The sequence below is a fragment of the Corythoichthys intestinalis genome, unplaced genomic scaffold, assembly GCF_030265065.1.
Source record: "Corythoichthys intestinalis isolate RoL2023-P3 unplaced genomic scaffold, ASM3026506v1 HiC_scaffold_52, whole genome shotgun sequence".
NCBI classification, from domain to species: Eukaryota; Metazoa; Chordata; class Actinopteri; order Syngnathiformes; family Syngnathidae; genus Corythoichthys; species Corythoichthys intestinalis.
The window spans coordinates 81,434-96,276 of NW_026651621.1; the positions used below are offsets into that span (position 1 = coordinate 81,434).

Sequence of the window (14,843 nt, forward strand, 5' to 3'; positions counted from 1 at the left end):
ACACATCTCCAACGATGACCCACCCCAGGTCCAGCCGTTGTGCATAAGGAGCATTATTTGGTCCGTTGATCTGTTCTCTTACTTTGTGCACTCTTAAGATGTCTCTTCCTAAAAGCAGAAGAATGGGAGCGTCGTGATCGACAGGATACAGTTTGTTGGCAATTGGCTGTAAGTGAGCGTGGTGGAGTGCAATATTTGGAGATGGAATTTCAGTCCTGTCGTCTGGTACCATCTCACACTCGATTAAAGTGGGCAAAGGAAGTTGTGATTTCCCATCCATAGCCTCCAGTATGAAATTCGATGCTCGTCGACCTGCTGTCTCTTGTATACCTGAGCATGTTTTCAGTGTGTATGGCATCATCTGAGAGTTTACACTGAAAATTTCAAAGAATTCAGTCTTAGCAAGAGACTTGTTGCTCTGTTCGTCCAACACAGCATACACTTTAACAGCTTTCTCTCGTTGACCAGCTTCACTAAGCAGATCTTGGAACATGAACGTGAGCCATTTTCGCTTCCACAAATCTTCGTACACATGGAGTTGACTGAGGATGATGAGCTTTCACTTTGCTCCCCGCTGTCGTCTTTGTTGGTTGTAGTCTGGTGTGTAGCTTCAGCCGGTGGACCAGGGTGCAGAGCTGATATGTGTCTTTCACTATTACACTCAATATGTTAGGGTGCGCTGGGAAGTGGACCCCAAAGCAGACAAGGGTGGCTGTGGTGATTTTCAAAAGTTTATTTGAGCACAAGTCGCAGCACCGCACGTGCACTTGGCGTGTAGCTGGCAGGTGTTGACAGGAGCTCAATCAGGCGTCGGTACAATTCAGGGAGCAGGCACGGGGAATCCTGGGACGGAACAAGAGGTCTGATTAGCCGGGTAAGAATTAATGTGGTAAATACCTGAATGCTGGACTTCACTGACGGGATTACTGAAAGTTTGGTCTGGCGACGAGCGGCAACGACGAGCTGGCTTATAAAGGCGGCTGATTTCGATGGCTTGCAGCTGTCGGCGTCTTCGCCCGTCTGGTCTCCAGCCTGCAATCAAGGAGCCCTAACAGTCCCCCCCCCCCCCCCCCCACGGGCGACACAAGGCGCCCGAGGCACGCGATCGGGATGGGCGCGATGGAAGTCGCGTATCAGGGACCTGCACAACACCTGCCTGGCTGGGATCCAACTTCGCTCCTCAGGCCCATAGCCCTCCCAGTCGACGAGGTACTGTACCCCACGGCCACGACGGCGGACGTCCAAGAGACGTCTCACTTTGAAGGCTGGGTGCCCGTCAATTAACAATGGAGGAGGGGGAGTCTGCACCGGAGGGGACAACGGGCATGACGAGACCGGCTTTACCTGGGAAACATGGAAGGTGGGATGGACACGCAGAGACCTGGGGAGCTTGAGGCGGACTGAGCAGGGATTCACTACCTTCTCTACTTCAAAGGGGCCGACAAAACGTGGGGCCAGTTTCCTGGAATTAACTCTTAGTGGCAAGTGTTTTGAGGAGAGCCATACCTTCTGCCCCACAGAGTAGACAGGGGCTGGTGTACGGCGACGGTTGGACTGGGCCTGGGAACTTTCGGACGAGCGGATTAGCGCAGCGCGTGCTCTCCTCCAAACCTTGGTGCACCGGTTGATGTGCCTTTGCACCGAGGGAACCGCTATGTCCTGCTCTTGGGATGGGAACAAGGGGGGCTGTTAGCCCAGTGAGCACAGGAAGGGGGACATGCCTGAGGAGGCGTTCGGCAGGGTATTATGGGCATATTCGACCCAGGAGAGGTGGTCGCTCCAGGAATTGGGACAGGACTGTGCGACACAGCAGAGTGCTGCTTCCAGCTGTTGGTTTGTGCGTTCACACTGGCCGTTGGTTTGAGGATGGTAACCTGAGGAGAGACTCACACCAACGTCCAGAGCTGCGCAGAAAGCCCTCCACACCTGCGAGGTGAATTGGGGACCCCTATCAGACACAATATCAGACGGGATGCCATGCAGGCGGAAGACATGCTGGACCAGCAGTTCTCCGGTCTCCTTCGCCGATGGGAGTTTGCGAAGCGGGATGAAATGGGCCCCCTTGGAAAATCTGTCAACCACAGTGAGTATTACGGTGTTACCTCGGGAAGGGGGGAGACCGGAGACAAAGTCCAGGGCGATATGGGACCACGGGCGGCTAGGGATGGGAAGAGGGCGAAGCAGGCCAGAGCTGGGTTTGGTCGAGGTCTTGTTGCGGGCGCAAACGTGGCAAGCAGTGACAAAAGCCCGTGTGTCCTCAGGCATTGTGGCCCACCAGAACCATTGGCGCAACACAGCGAGGGTCCTGCGGATACCCGGGTGGCAGAACAGGCGAGACGACTTGGCCCACTCCAGCACCTGTTGCCGGACTGATGCGGGAACAAACAAATTAGCCTGAGACCCCTGCCGGGGGTCCGGGTGCTCCCCAAGGGCTTCCTTAACCTTGGACTCCACCTCCCATTCCACTGCAGCAAGAAAACAGGTGGAAGGGAGAATGGGGGCCGGGTCCACCCTGGTCTCACTAGGCAGGAACTGGCGGGATAGGGCATCTGGCTTGATATTACGTGCCCCTGGGATATAGGAGAGAGAGAAATTAAAACGTTCCAAAAACATAGATCCTCCGGGCAGCCTTGAGGTACTCCAGGTTTTTGTGATCAGTCAAAACGATGAAAGGCTGGCGAGCTCCCTCCAGCAGGTGCCGCCACTCCTCCAGGGCAAGTTTAACAGCCAGCAACTCGCGGTCCCCAATGCTATAGTTTTGCTCGGCGGGGGTTAGTCTGCGGGAGAAAAATGCACTGGGGTGCACCTTGCCATCGCCAGTCTGTCGTTGGGACAAGACTGCTCCCACGCCCATTTCAGAGGCATCCACCTCCACAATGAACTGTAAGGCAAGGTCAGGATGTGCCAGCACGGGGGCTGAAGTAAAGCGTTGCTTAAGGTACCTGAAGGCAGCGTCAGCAGAGTCAGACCAGCGAAACGGTGAAACGGTCGATGTGAGGGCCGTTAGCGGTGCTGCGACCCTGCTGTAATTCCTGATGAACCCCCGATAAAAGTTTGCGAACCCGAGGAAACGTTGGAGTTGTTTCCGATCGGTGGGCCGTGGCCACTCTACCACTGCGGTTAGCTTACCAGGGTCCATGCGGAGTTCACCCTTGGCAATGACGTAGCCCAGGAATTTGGTCTCTGGGACGTGGAACTCGCACTTTTCTGCCTTCACAAACAGACGGTTTTCCAGGAGTCTTTGGAGCACCTGGCGTACGTGCTGCTCGTGCTCTGTGAGGTTAGGAGAGAAAATCAGGATGTCATCAAGATAAACAAAAACAAACCTGTTGATCATGTCTCTCAGCACGTCATTGACCAGGTTCTGGAAAACCGCCGGGGCATTAGTGAGTCCAAAAGGCATGACGAGATACTCAAAATGGCCCAGGGGAGTGTTAAACGCGGTCTTCCACTCATCTCCCTCTCTGACACGGACCAGATGATAAGCGCTGCGTAGGTCGAGCTTGGTGAATATACGCGCGCCATGGAGGGGTGTGAACGCCGAGTCCATCAGGGGGAGTGGGTACGTGTTCTTAATGGTGATTTTGTTGAGGCCACGGAAATCAATGATGGGCCTCAATGTGCCATCCTTTTTCCCCACAAAGAAGAGGCCGGCGCCGACCGGGGATGAGGACGGACGAATTATACCTGTGGCCAAGGACTCTGATATAGGACTGCAGCACCTCCCTCTCAGCTTCCGAGATCTTATAAATGCGCTCCTTTGGCAGGGCGGCGCCAGGAAGTAGGTCTATGGCACAGTCATAAGGGCGGTGGGGGGGCAGGGCCACTGCTCGGTCTTTACTGAAGACTAGGCTCAGGTCATGGTAGCACTCAGGGACTGATGAGAGGTCTAGCTGGTCTGGGTTCTGGACAGGATAGGCCGGAGCTAGGGCAGATTTTAAACAATTTTTATGGCAAAAGGCACTCCATGCAGTGAGCTTGGGATGGGTCCAATCCTCCGCTGGGCTGTGAGTCTTGAGCCAGGGTAGGCCAAGAACCAGCGGCGTGTGAGGGCAATCGATTACTAATAGACTGAGTACCTCTTGGTGGTTACCCGATAGAAGAAGGTGGACAGGGTCGGTTTGCTCCCCCACACTAAACAGCACCTGTCCATTGAGTGCGATGGTCTTTAACGGGACAGGTAACGAGCGCGTTCCGACGCCCAGCTGTTTCACCAACCTGCGATCAATAAAACTTTGATCAGCACCACAATCAACAAAAGCCTTCACTCTGCAGGACTGGTCTTTCCAAGTAAGTGTGGCGGGGAGCTGGAGCCGAGCTGAGGAATTGTTAAACGCATGACTCACCAGTATTTCCTCACCTACTGGTGAGCCTGCCCGTTTCCCGGACGCACCGGACAATGGCGGAGGAAATGCCCTGCTTGGCCACAGTAGATGCATAGCTGGGCAGCGAGCCTACGTGTGCGTTCCTCCTCAGTGAGCCTGGCTCTCCCTAGCTGCATGGGCTCGGGGCTCTCAGCAGAGGGCAGTGTAGAGGCGACGATGTGTGGGGAATACCCGGAAGTAGGGGCCATACTCTGGGCAGCGGGACAGTGAAACTTGAAAGGCGGCGGCTCGCTGCGTTGACGTCGTCTTTCGCGAAGTCGATTGTCGATTCGAATCGAACGATCGATGAGCTGATCGAGATTCCCTGGCTCGTCCCTGGAAGCCAACTCGTCCTTGAGCGATTCGCTGAGTGCGCCGGTGAAGACCTCTTGAAGCGCGGCGTCGTTGAATTGGCTCTCAGCTGCAAGCGTGCGGAACTCCACGGAGAACTCTGCGACGCTGCGCCCCCCCTGACGGATGGACATTAGGCGTTTGGCGGCTTCCTTACCACGGACCGGGTGGTCGAAAACTTTGCGCATCTCGGCTGTGAAGCAGTCATATGAGGCGCACGCCGCCGAGCCCTTGTCCCACTCAGCTGTGGCCCAGGCTAAAGCTGGACCGCGAAGGCACCCGATCAGGTAAGCGATCTTGGCCCGCTCGCTGCCGTATGTTTGTGGCTGTTGATCGAACACGAGACCGCACTGCACTAAAAAGGCACGACAAGAGCCCAAGTCGCCATCGTAGGGGGCAGGGGGTGGCACGTGCGGCTCGCGAGGCGTTGGGGAGATGAAGTCTCGGCGGGGTGGTGACGTCGGATGCAGGGGAAGCGGCGTGAACTGCGCCTGGAGAGACTGTAGTGCCTCAGAAATTTCTCCTACCTTTTGGTAAAGATATTCGAGGGCTTGAGCGTGTCGATCAACGGCGGGGGGTGACGGGGAAGCATAACTCGGATCCATGTCCGCGGGGTCCGTGATGGCCAGACCAAGCTGTTAGGGTGCGCTGGGAAGTGGACCCCAAAGCAGACAAGGGTGGCTGTGGTGATTTTCAAAAGTTTATTTGAGCACAAGTCGCAGCACCGCACGTGCACTTGGCGTGTAGCTGGCAGGTGTTGACAGGAGCTCAATCAGGCGTCGGTACAATTCAGGGAGCAGGCACGGGGAATCCTGGGACGGAACAAGAGGTCTGATTAGCCGGGTAAGAATTAATGTGGTAAATACCTGAATGCTGGACTTCACTGACGGGATTACTGAAAGTTTGGTCTGGCGACGAGCGGCAACGACGAGCTGGCTTATAAAGGCGGCTGATTTCGATGGCTTGCAGCTGTCGGCGTCTACGCCCGTCTGGTCTCCCAGCCTGCAATCAAGGAGCCCTAACACAATACACTTTACAACCACCTTACAGTCTTTTGGGGCCTCCTCCCACGTGAAGTGCAATCGAACTCTGGCGACACCTGCATGCAACGTTGACGCCCTGGGTCAAACATTAGGGTCAAGGGTCAAAGGTCAGGAGCGATGCGGCCTCTGTCTTCAAATTGCAAAAAGTTGACTGATTTGTAGCATTCTGCCCTACTGTTAAAGACGCTCTCTCTGATTGGTCATCAGTCCAGAGTGTGGGGTGGTACCCCAACCCTGCTCTGATTGGCCAGTTCTTCCGGTCTGCAATCTGTGACCGAACCCACTCGGATTGAACATCCCCTCCAGGGTGGCAGCTATGAGTTTTTTGTAAAACAGTTTATGAATGAGTTGAAAGTGTATTTAAACAATGAGCACTAATTCCAGTTACTTACTGCACTTTAGGCCCACATAGTCTAGTCAAATCATTTTCTCCATCTTGTTTTGCGCGTTAAAGACTAACAGATGAATGTGAGATTATCCCACTTACTTACTTCAGTAAATATTGCCATTTGTTCTTATTAAGCACATACATCTAAACGTTGGTCATTTTTTACCTAAATCAAGAAAAATCTGCTTTCAAATAATGTTTTGAACCATATTTATTCTGGAATTAAGAATATTTATAACATTTCAAAGCTTTTTAAATTTATTTTAAGGAGGTGTGTTTTTGGCCAATGTAAAAGAATCCTAAATGCCTTTGTTAGGTGAATTTTCCCCCGCAGAATATATAAAATACGTATACACAGATGAGCTCATTCATTCATATTTTAGGTCCATTTGTGTGTTGTCTTTTCTGTGGTAGTTGCAGGCGGTTGAATACGGCTGTTTGAATGTTAGAATAGAATAGGCTCTGTCATTCAAATAGTACAATGACATTAAAAATAGCAACACCCTATTAGTGCATCACACAATAAATTAATGTCAATAGTACATAGATAAATAATATACACTAGTACTACCTAAAAATAAATTTAAGTGTACGAAGGAGGTAGTGTTGATGTTAAAATAAATAAAATGATAGCCGACTCCTGAACTAGGCCAATAGCAAACTGCAATATGCAAGTGTTAATCAGATATACAAGTGTTAAGAAACTAGTATTCCATTAGAAGTAAGTTACTAGGTTTTAAATTTTCATTCACGATGTCATTCTGCCCAACAGGTAACAAGTTAACTCTGGGTGGCCTTGGCATCTTTCCATTCTGCAGGGTGGTTGAGCATCTGTTCAGAGGCTGCGGGAGGGCGGGACCAAAGTTCGACGTTGTTTCCTTCAAGTGGCGTCGTGGTCCGAAGCGCAGCATTATAGATTTCTTCATTACTGTTTTAGCTGTTGTGTTGTCTTGGCCTATTTTTTCCCCACTTTCAATTATGGGCATTTGGACTTTTCCCAATTTCTGTATGCCTTTGTATGTATGTATTTGTTATTACACTCAAATTCCAGTTTTTTTTTTCTTGTATTTAAATAAAGGAGATATAGTACACAGTAAAAGTTAAGCAGCCTGTATTGAGTCTTAAATAAGTTTAATGATAAGCAAGTGTTTTGCAGATATTGACGTGTTGAGAAATAAGGACTAGGTTTTTAATTTTCTGTGAGCACTCATTGGGAAAGTGCACAATATACAGGACTATATGCTATGCCGAGCAATATGGTTATTTGTGTGTGTAAAAAGAAGTAGCTGAGACATGAAGTACATCTCAATATGTTTTATTTTACAAGGTCATTGACCGCCTCCTTAAAATTTACAAAGTTTTCAAAAGACCTGCCAGAAAGTCCTTTGGACGTGGACGCCTTGACCATGTAGGTCTTTTTTTTTTTTTTTTTTTATCAATATTTTTTGTGACCCTGTGCAGATTGGGCAAAAAGCGCACAGGCGCGTAGTATTTTACATTGCCAGTCTTCATCATCACCTTGTGGTGGTGGTGCTTGTTGTTGTGCTGCTGCTACTGCTGCTGAAGATGGTGTATTTGCTACAGCAGGTCATGTTGATAATGCTGCTAATGCTGATGCACAAGCTGACGTGAGGGGCGTAGCTGGTGCAACTTTGCCTTTAGCTTGCTACAGAACAAAAAATAAATATCACGGGTAAGCCCTGAAATGCATTAAAACACTGGCAAAGGAAATTATGTTATTTTTTTATCGACCTACTGACCTCCTCCTCCTTTGTGAGGATGTACAGTCGAAATCGCTTAACGTGACATTGATGTCCTACTCTGTCATCAGTAGCCACTGACGCACGAAGCAGAAGGCTTCCTGGACCATCTTCCATTCTTCTGCGCTTTTGGCGAGATCGTTACGGAAGAACTTGGAGAGGTCATAAAACTGCCACATCTCCTCGAACGTGAAGGACCGGAAGCTGCCATGCCCGCAGATGGCCCGGTCGATGTTCTGCTCCAAGTGGCATGACACCGGAGGGAACATATCCACGTAGCGTAGAAGCTGCTCCTTCAGCCACCACTCCCCAGTTTTGGTGTCGCACCTTCCCATCTGTCGTCGCCTCTCCTTCACGTGGCTATCGAGGAGACTTTTTAAGAGAGCATGCAGTAGTTGTTTTAAACTGATTTTTTTATTTTCTTTTGGGTAACAAAGACACACATCAATTTCTTATTTATACTCACTACTTGACATAGCAGACATCTTCCTCCATAAGCCACAGAAGGTCTTGCCTTTGTATTTCCCAAAGGTCACCGTGAGCTGGCCAAGGATCTGCTGGTCTGTTGGAGCTGCGGTGACGGCATGGCAGTTTTTCCTAGCTGTCAGGTGTAAAAAAACATCAGACAAGAAGAAATAATGTAGTTCAATTCATTTTTTAAATGAAGGAGATGTTGTTGTTTTTTTAAAAGGCATCCAGAACAATACCTTGTTTGTACATGTACTTCTCAGGCGCAGTTTAGGCAGCAAAGCATGGTGGCCGGTCATCGCTTCTGATGTACACTGAGAAACACAAAGGCAAGTGTCAACACAAAAAAGCAGGACATGACACGGAGGAAAAATTCTAGATGATAGTAATAATAAAATTGCATTTTTGTTGGTTGTGAAGACGATGCCTCCATTCCTAGCTGGCAATTAGAAAAACAAAAATGACGATGTTCAGAGATGCTAAAATGTTGAGAGGGGTGTCTTGAGTTCATCTAATTCCCAAATTCCAAATAAAAACGAACTTATTGGGGAAAGTGCAAAATTGGCCCACTTACAAAATGATGACGTCTATGTAGTACAGTATGTAGAAAGTGACCTTATCCAACATTGGGGCTTCTTCCCCTTCACATGGAAGAATCATGTTTATGGGTATGGTTCCCTTTTAAGATCTTATACTTCTGACAAACATTTCCGATGACCCTTTCAACATGGATTCTCAAATGTGCTGACAGCGGCCTTTTGTAAATGCTGGGAGTTTGACATCTGAACACTACATGCCCACACATTCTTGTATGTCAAAACCTCTGTCAGCCAAGACATTGTCCCCAGGTAACAAATATTTAAAAAACAAAAAAATCACTGTTCAGGGTTATATGTTTGTCACTTGTACGCCCTCCCCAGCCTTTTGATAAGAAACAAATGGCTCCCTTGGGTGTAATACATATTAAATACTTCATAGTGTGGTGGTGCTTGTAGCTGGAAAACATTTGGGCACGTGCTTTCAGATTTGATGAGTTTTCTGTGAAAATTTCAAAACGGTCAATAATCACAGTCTGTGTCACATCCTGATTGGTGTTGTGCGTCTCATCCTCCGTGATTAGCTGATCACCTTTTTCTCCAGCTTCATGTGTCCCCTCTTCAGTCTGTAGCTGACCACTTTCTTCTCCAGCGTCAGGTGTCCCTTCCTCATTCTGTTGGTGACTGTTTATTTCACCAGGCTCAGATGGTCCCTCCTTGGTCTGCAGCTCTTCAATGTTTGCATCCTGCTGGACCCCCATCTCTGGTGCTTGCAGTGTCTCTTTCCGTAGCTGCTCACGTTCGTCTTGCAGAGCGTGCAGTGTTTGTCGGTGTAACAGATGTGTGTCCCAGATGTAGGGGTGGTGCCCAGTCTGGGTCAGTCTCCCTCATTTCATAAGCTGGTTCACCTGCAATCACAGGTTTTATTTAGAAAGCTAGGCAAGATTGGATATTTCCATGGCATTTCACTTTCGTAAACACTTAATCAGACATGCTACCATCCCATCAGATCATCAGAATTTATAAATCAAGCCGGATGCAACGGACAGGACGTGAAAAGTGGACATGTCCGGGCAAAGAGGACGTTTGGTCATCCAAGCAAACAGTCATGGCCGATAAAAACTAGATCACGATTGTGTACGATCGGGGAAAAAAACGGACCCAAGAAGACATCATCACAACTGTTTCTCCACCAAGCATTGTGAGGAATGTTCACAGTCTATGTGCAGCGACATTAATTCACTTTACAACGCATACTCACATCATCAATGAAGGAGCCGACGTACACTGCTGGCCAAAAGTATTGGCACCCATGCAATTCTGTCAGTTAATGCTCAATTTCTCCCAGAAAATGATTGCAATTACAAATGCTTTGTTAGTACTGCTTTGTCATGTACGTGTACAATCATTTAGTTTATTTTTTTTTTGTCTGTGAATTTCAATCTGTTTGTCACTAGTAAACATACACTCCATTTGAACAAGGAGGGGGACAGCGAATACGTTCGTTCGCTTCCAGCCCTTCCAGTTCAAATGGAGTGGAGGTTTAAGTGCTGTCAATGGCAACACTTGGTCACTTTTCAGTTTTAGTCGATTTCAGCGACGCCGTTGGACAAAAGCGGTGGTGTTTTGCCTTAAGGCAGACACACACCCAAATAGTGCTGTAAAATCACGATGGTCGCCTGCAGATGGATAAAACATTTGTTTCCAGCGGCTGTGTGAAGGATTAAAAGTAACAAGGTAATGAATCCAGTTGTGGCTAAACAATAGGATAGGATCAAGGCCGGCCCAGCCTATACGCAGACTATGCAGCTGCTTAGGGCCCCTGACCACTCGGGGGCGGGGCCCCAATCTGGAAACCTCATTTTATAGGTTGTTAATAGGGCATCGTGAATAATGTGGGGCGCATTGCCGTTGATCTATGCAAACATCCATTTTCTTGTCATTACAATCTGGCAACCTGGGGAGTGACGTTAAACCTGCTTTGCGATGATTGGTGCTCAAACTTGCTTGGAAAATAGATGCACGGATATGTGGAAGAGAATTTATCCCTCTGGAGCAGAGAAAGGAAAGAAGAAAATCGTAGAAGAAAAGAAACAACAGTATAGTGCTGCAACGATTAATCGATGAACTCGAGTATTCGATTAGAAAAAACATTCGAATTAAATGTTGTTGCTTTGAGTATTTGTTTAATGAAAGTGGCATTGTAATGGTTTATTTTGAAATTGTTTGCATTTACTTTTATTGATTAGGGTGGATGCACTGCCCTCTGGTCTGCCTCTTTTTACATGGCTGAATCCAACTGCTCCCTGTTAAGACCAACGTGAGCTAAGTTTTTGTTTGAGCTAATGTTTTTTTAATGTATTCATAATTTAGTTTATAGGTATATTTAGCCGTTTTTTGTGGGAATATGTGTCTGAATCATTTGTTAAGAGCATTGTGAAAAAAACTTCAGCATTTTATAGCATTTAAGCTAGCTGACTTTTTCTATGCAAGTTAGCCAATTGTTCTTTTGTTGTACATAGATCCTCATTAAAAAAAAATAATAATAATTATACTCTTTGAGGCTGAGCTCAGGTATTTTAATTTTTCATGTTTCTAATCCGATTACTCGAATATTCCAACTGACTGGTCCATCAATTAATCGATTACTAAAATATTCTATAGCTGCAGCCCTACAACAGTATCGCGGTAATTGAGCATGTTGTTTATGTTGTTGTTGTTGTTGTTGTTGTTGTGCAAGACACTCCGACTTGAACGCTGTTGTCAGCTGAGCTTGTCAATATGTCGTACTGGTAATTGCCATTAGCTGCAGGGCAAAAGCCTGGAGCGAATCAAGTAAAGCGGAGCAAGCTGTCACCTGTCGGCAACGGCAAATGTACGGCTTCCGCTGATTGTAGTAAAACGAAATATTGGCATAATATGCATTTGGACTGGAGAGCGTAGATATAGTCATTTCATTTATATCGGACATTATTATCAAGTAGTATACCAATCAGAAAAAGGTTTGGCGCCATCTACTGTAAGTACTGACAATCATTTGGGGTGAGAAGTTTGAAGTATGCAGTGCAACAAAATCTGATTAATATACAAAATGTGGACGTATGGGTTGGATTGCATGTATGGGTTTCACAGTACTCTGTGACGAAATGGTGGGCCAAAAATATGGGCCCCTTGGCATTTTGCTTAGGGCCCCCAAGTGGCCTGGGCCGGCCCTGCGTGCAAGTGCATCCAATCCACGGGGGACAGACGAGATGGCAGCCCAGACTCAGCAACCTCACCTGCACCTGGCCGAGCTCACAGCCGCCCAGTTCATCGACATCTGGAAACACTTTGACGTGGATGGTCAGTGACTTTTGCTCTTTTTTTTTTCCCTTCCATCAGAAGTTCATTTCTTAAAAAGAGAAAATGTGTTAACTATTAAACATTCATTTTCTTGACTTGGAGTGAAAGATTTTGCAATTTTAATCCTATATAGGGCACTCATTTTTACACAACGTTTGGTTGCCATTGACGGCACCAGACGTCCATATCCATTTTGGCTAGGAGAGGCTAGCAGCGAATGACTACTGCCAACCCTTCCAGTCAAAATGAATTGGATGTCTAGTGTCGCCACTGACACTGAAAGATGAGCATTCACAACCATTCTTTCCAGTTTAAACGAGTTGGATGTCTACAGCTGTCAATAGCAGGCAATGAGTAAAATACTAAGAAGAACAAAAAGATCGACTTTGGAGTCTTATTGGAGATCATAACACATCCATCCATCCATCCATTATCTTCCGCTTGTTCCAGGGTCGGGTCGCGGGGGCAGCAGCTTTAACAGGGAAGCCCAGACTTCCCTCTCCCCAGCCACTTCAACCAGCTCCTCCGGCGGGATCCCAAGGCGTTCCCAGGCCAGCCGAGAGACATAGTCTCTCCAGCATGTCCTGGGTCGTCCCCGGGGCCTCCCGCCGGTGGGACATACCCGGAACACCTCTCCAGGGAGGCGTCCGGGAGGCATCCGGACCAGATGCCCGAGCCACCTCAGCTGGCTCCTCTCTACGCGGAGGAGTAGCAGCTCGACGCCGAGTCCCTCCCGGATGACCGAGCTTCTCACCCTACCTCTAAGGGAGAGCCCGGACACCCTGCGGAGGAAACTCATTTCGGCCGCTTGTATCCGGGATCTTGTTCTTTCGGTCACGACCCAAAGCTCGTGACCATAGGTGAGGGTAGGAACGTAGATCGACTGGTAAATCGAGAGCTTTGCCTTTCGGCTCAGCTCCTTCTTCACCACTACGGACCGGTGCAGAGTCCGCATTACTGCAGACGCCGCACCGATTCGCCTGTCGATCTCCCGCTCCCTCCTACCGTCACTCGTGAACAAGACCCCAAGATACTTGAACTCCTCCACTTGGGGCAGTATCTCATCCCCGACCCGGAGAGGGCACTCCACCCTTTTCCGACTGAGGACCTTGGTCTCGGATTTGGAGGTGCTGATCTTCATCCCAACTGCTTCACACTCAGCTGCGAACCGCTCCAGTGAGAGTTGGAGGTCACGGCTTGATGAAGCCAACAGCACTAAATCATCTGCAAAAAGCAGAGATTCAATGCTGAGGTCACCAAACCGGACCCCCTCAACGCTTCGGCTGCGCCTAGAAATTCTGTCCATAAAAATTATGAACAAAATCGGTGACAAAGGGCAGCCTTGGCGGAGTCCAACCCTCACTGGGAACGAATTCGACTTACTGCCGACAATGCGGACCAAACTCTGACACCGGTCGTACAGGGACCGAACAGCCCTTACCAAGGGGCTCGGTACCCCGTACTCCCGGAGCACCCCCCACAGGACTCCCCGAGGCACACGGTCGAACGCCTTCTCCAGATCCACAAAACACATGTAGACTGATCGGGCGAACTCCCATGCACCCTCGAGGACCCTGCCGAGGGTGTAGAGCTGGTCCACTGTTCCACGGCCGGGACGAAAACCACACTGCTCCTCCTGAATCCGAGATTCGGCTTCTCGGCAGACTCTCCTCTCCAGCACCCCTGAATAGACTTTACCAGGGAGGCTGAGGAGTGTGATCCCTCTATGATTGGAACACACCCTCCGGTCCCCCTTCTTAAAAAGGGGGACCACCACCCCGGTCTGCCAATCCAAAGGCACTGTCCCCGATGTCCACGCGATGTTGTAGAGACGTGTCAGCCACGACACCCCTACAACATCCAGAGCCTTCAGGAACTCCGGGCGGATCTCATCTACCCCCGGAGCCTTGCCACCGAGGAGCTTTCCAACCGCCTCAGTGACTTCAACCCCAGAGATCGAAGAGCCCACTACGGAGTCCCCAGACTCTGCTTCCTCAAAGGAAGGTGTGTCGGTGGAATTGAGGAGGGCCTCGAAGTATTCTCCCCACCGGCTCACGACGTCCCGAGTGGAGGTCAGCAGTACACCATCTTCACTATACACAGTGTTAATGGTGCACTGCTTTCCCCTCCTCAGGCGCCGGATGGTGGACCAGAATTTCCTCGAAGCCGTCCGGAAGTCGTTTTCCATGGCCTCGCCGAACTCCTCCCATGTCCGGGTTTTTGCCTCGGCGACCGCCGAAGCCGCAGTCCGCTTGGCCAGCCGGTACCTGTCAGCTGCCTCCGGAGTCCCACAGGCCAAAAAGGCCCGATAGGCCTCCTTCTTCAGCTTGACGGCATCCCTTACCGCTGGTGTCCACCAGCGGGTTCGGGGATTGCCGCCACGACAGGCACCAACCACCTTACGGCCACAGCTCTGATCAGCCGCCTCAACAATGGAGGTGCGGAACATGGCCCACTCGGACTCAATGTTCCCCACCTCCCCCGGGACAAGGGAGAAGTTCTGCTGGAGGTGGGTGTTGAAACTCTTTCTGACAGGGGATTCTGCCAGACGTTCCCAGCAGACCCTCACAATACGTTTGGGCCTGCCAGGT

General features: G+C 49.4%; 1 long non-coding RNA gene across 1 annotated transcript; it reads right to left on the bottom strand.

Moving 5' to 3' along the window:
* Positions 1–7,508: 7,508 nt before the first annotated feature.
* On the bottom strand, positions 7,509–12,753 carry LOC130911496 (uncharacterized). Its single transcript, XR_009062214.1, has 6 exons — positions 12,189–12,753; positions 9,503–9,818; positions 8,614–8,688; positions 8,373–8,507; positions 7,907–8,278; positions 7,509–7,812 (listed from the first exon to the last, which is right to left on the bottom strand). It is a non-coding gene; the product is annotated as an uncharacterized LOC130911496 (long non-coding RNA).
* Between the last annotated feature and the right edge of the window lie 2,090 nt (positions 12,754–14,843).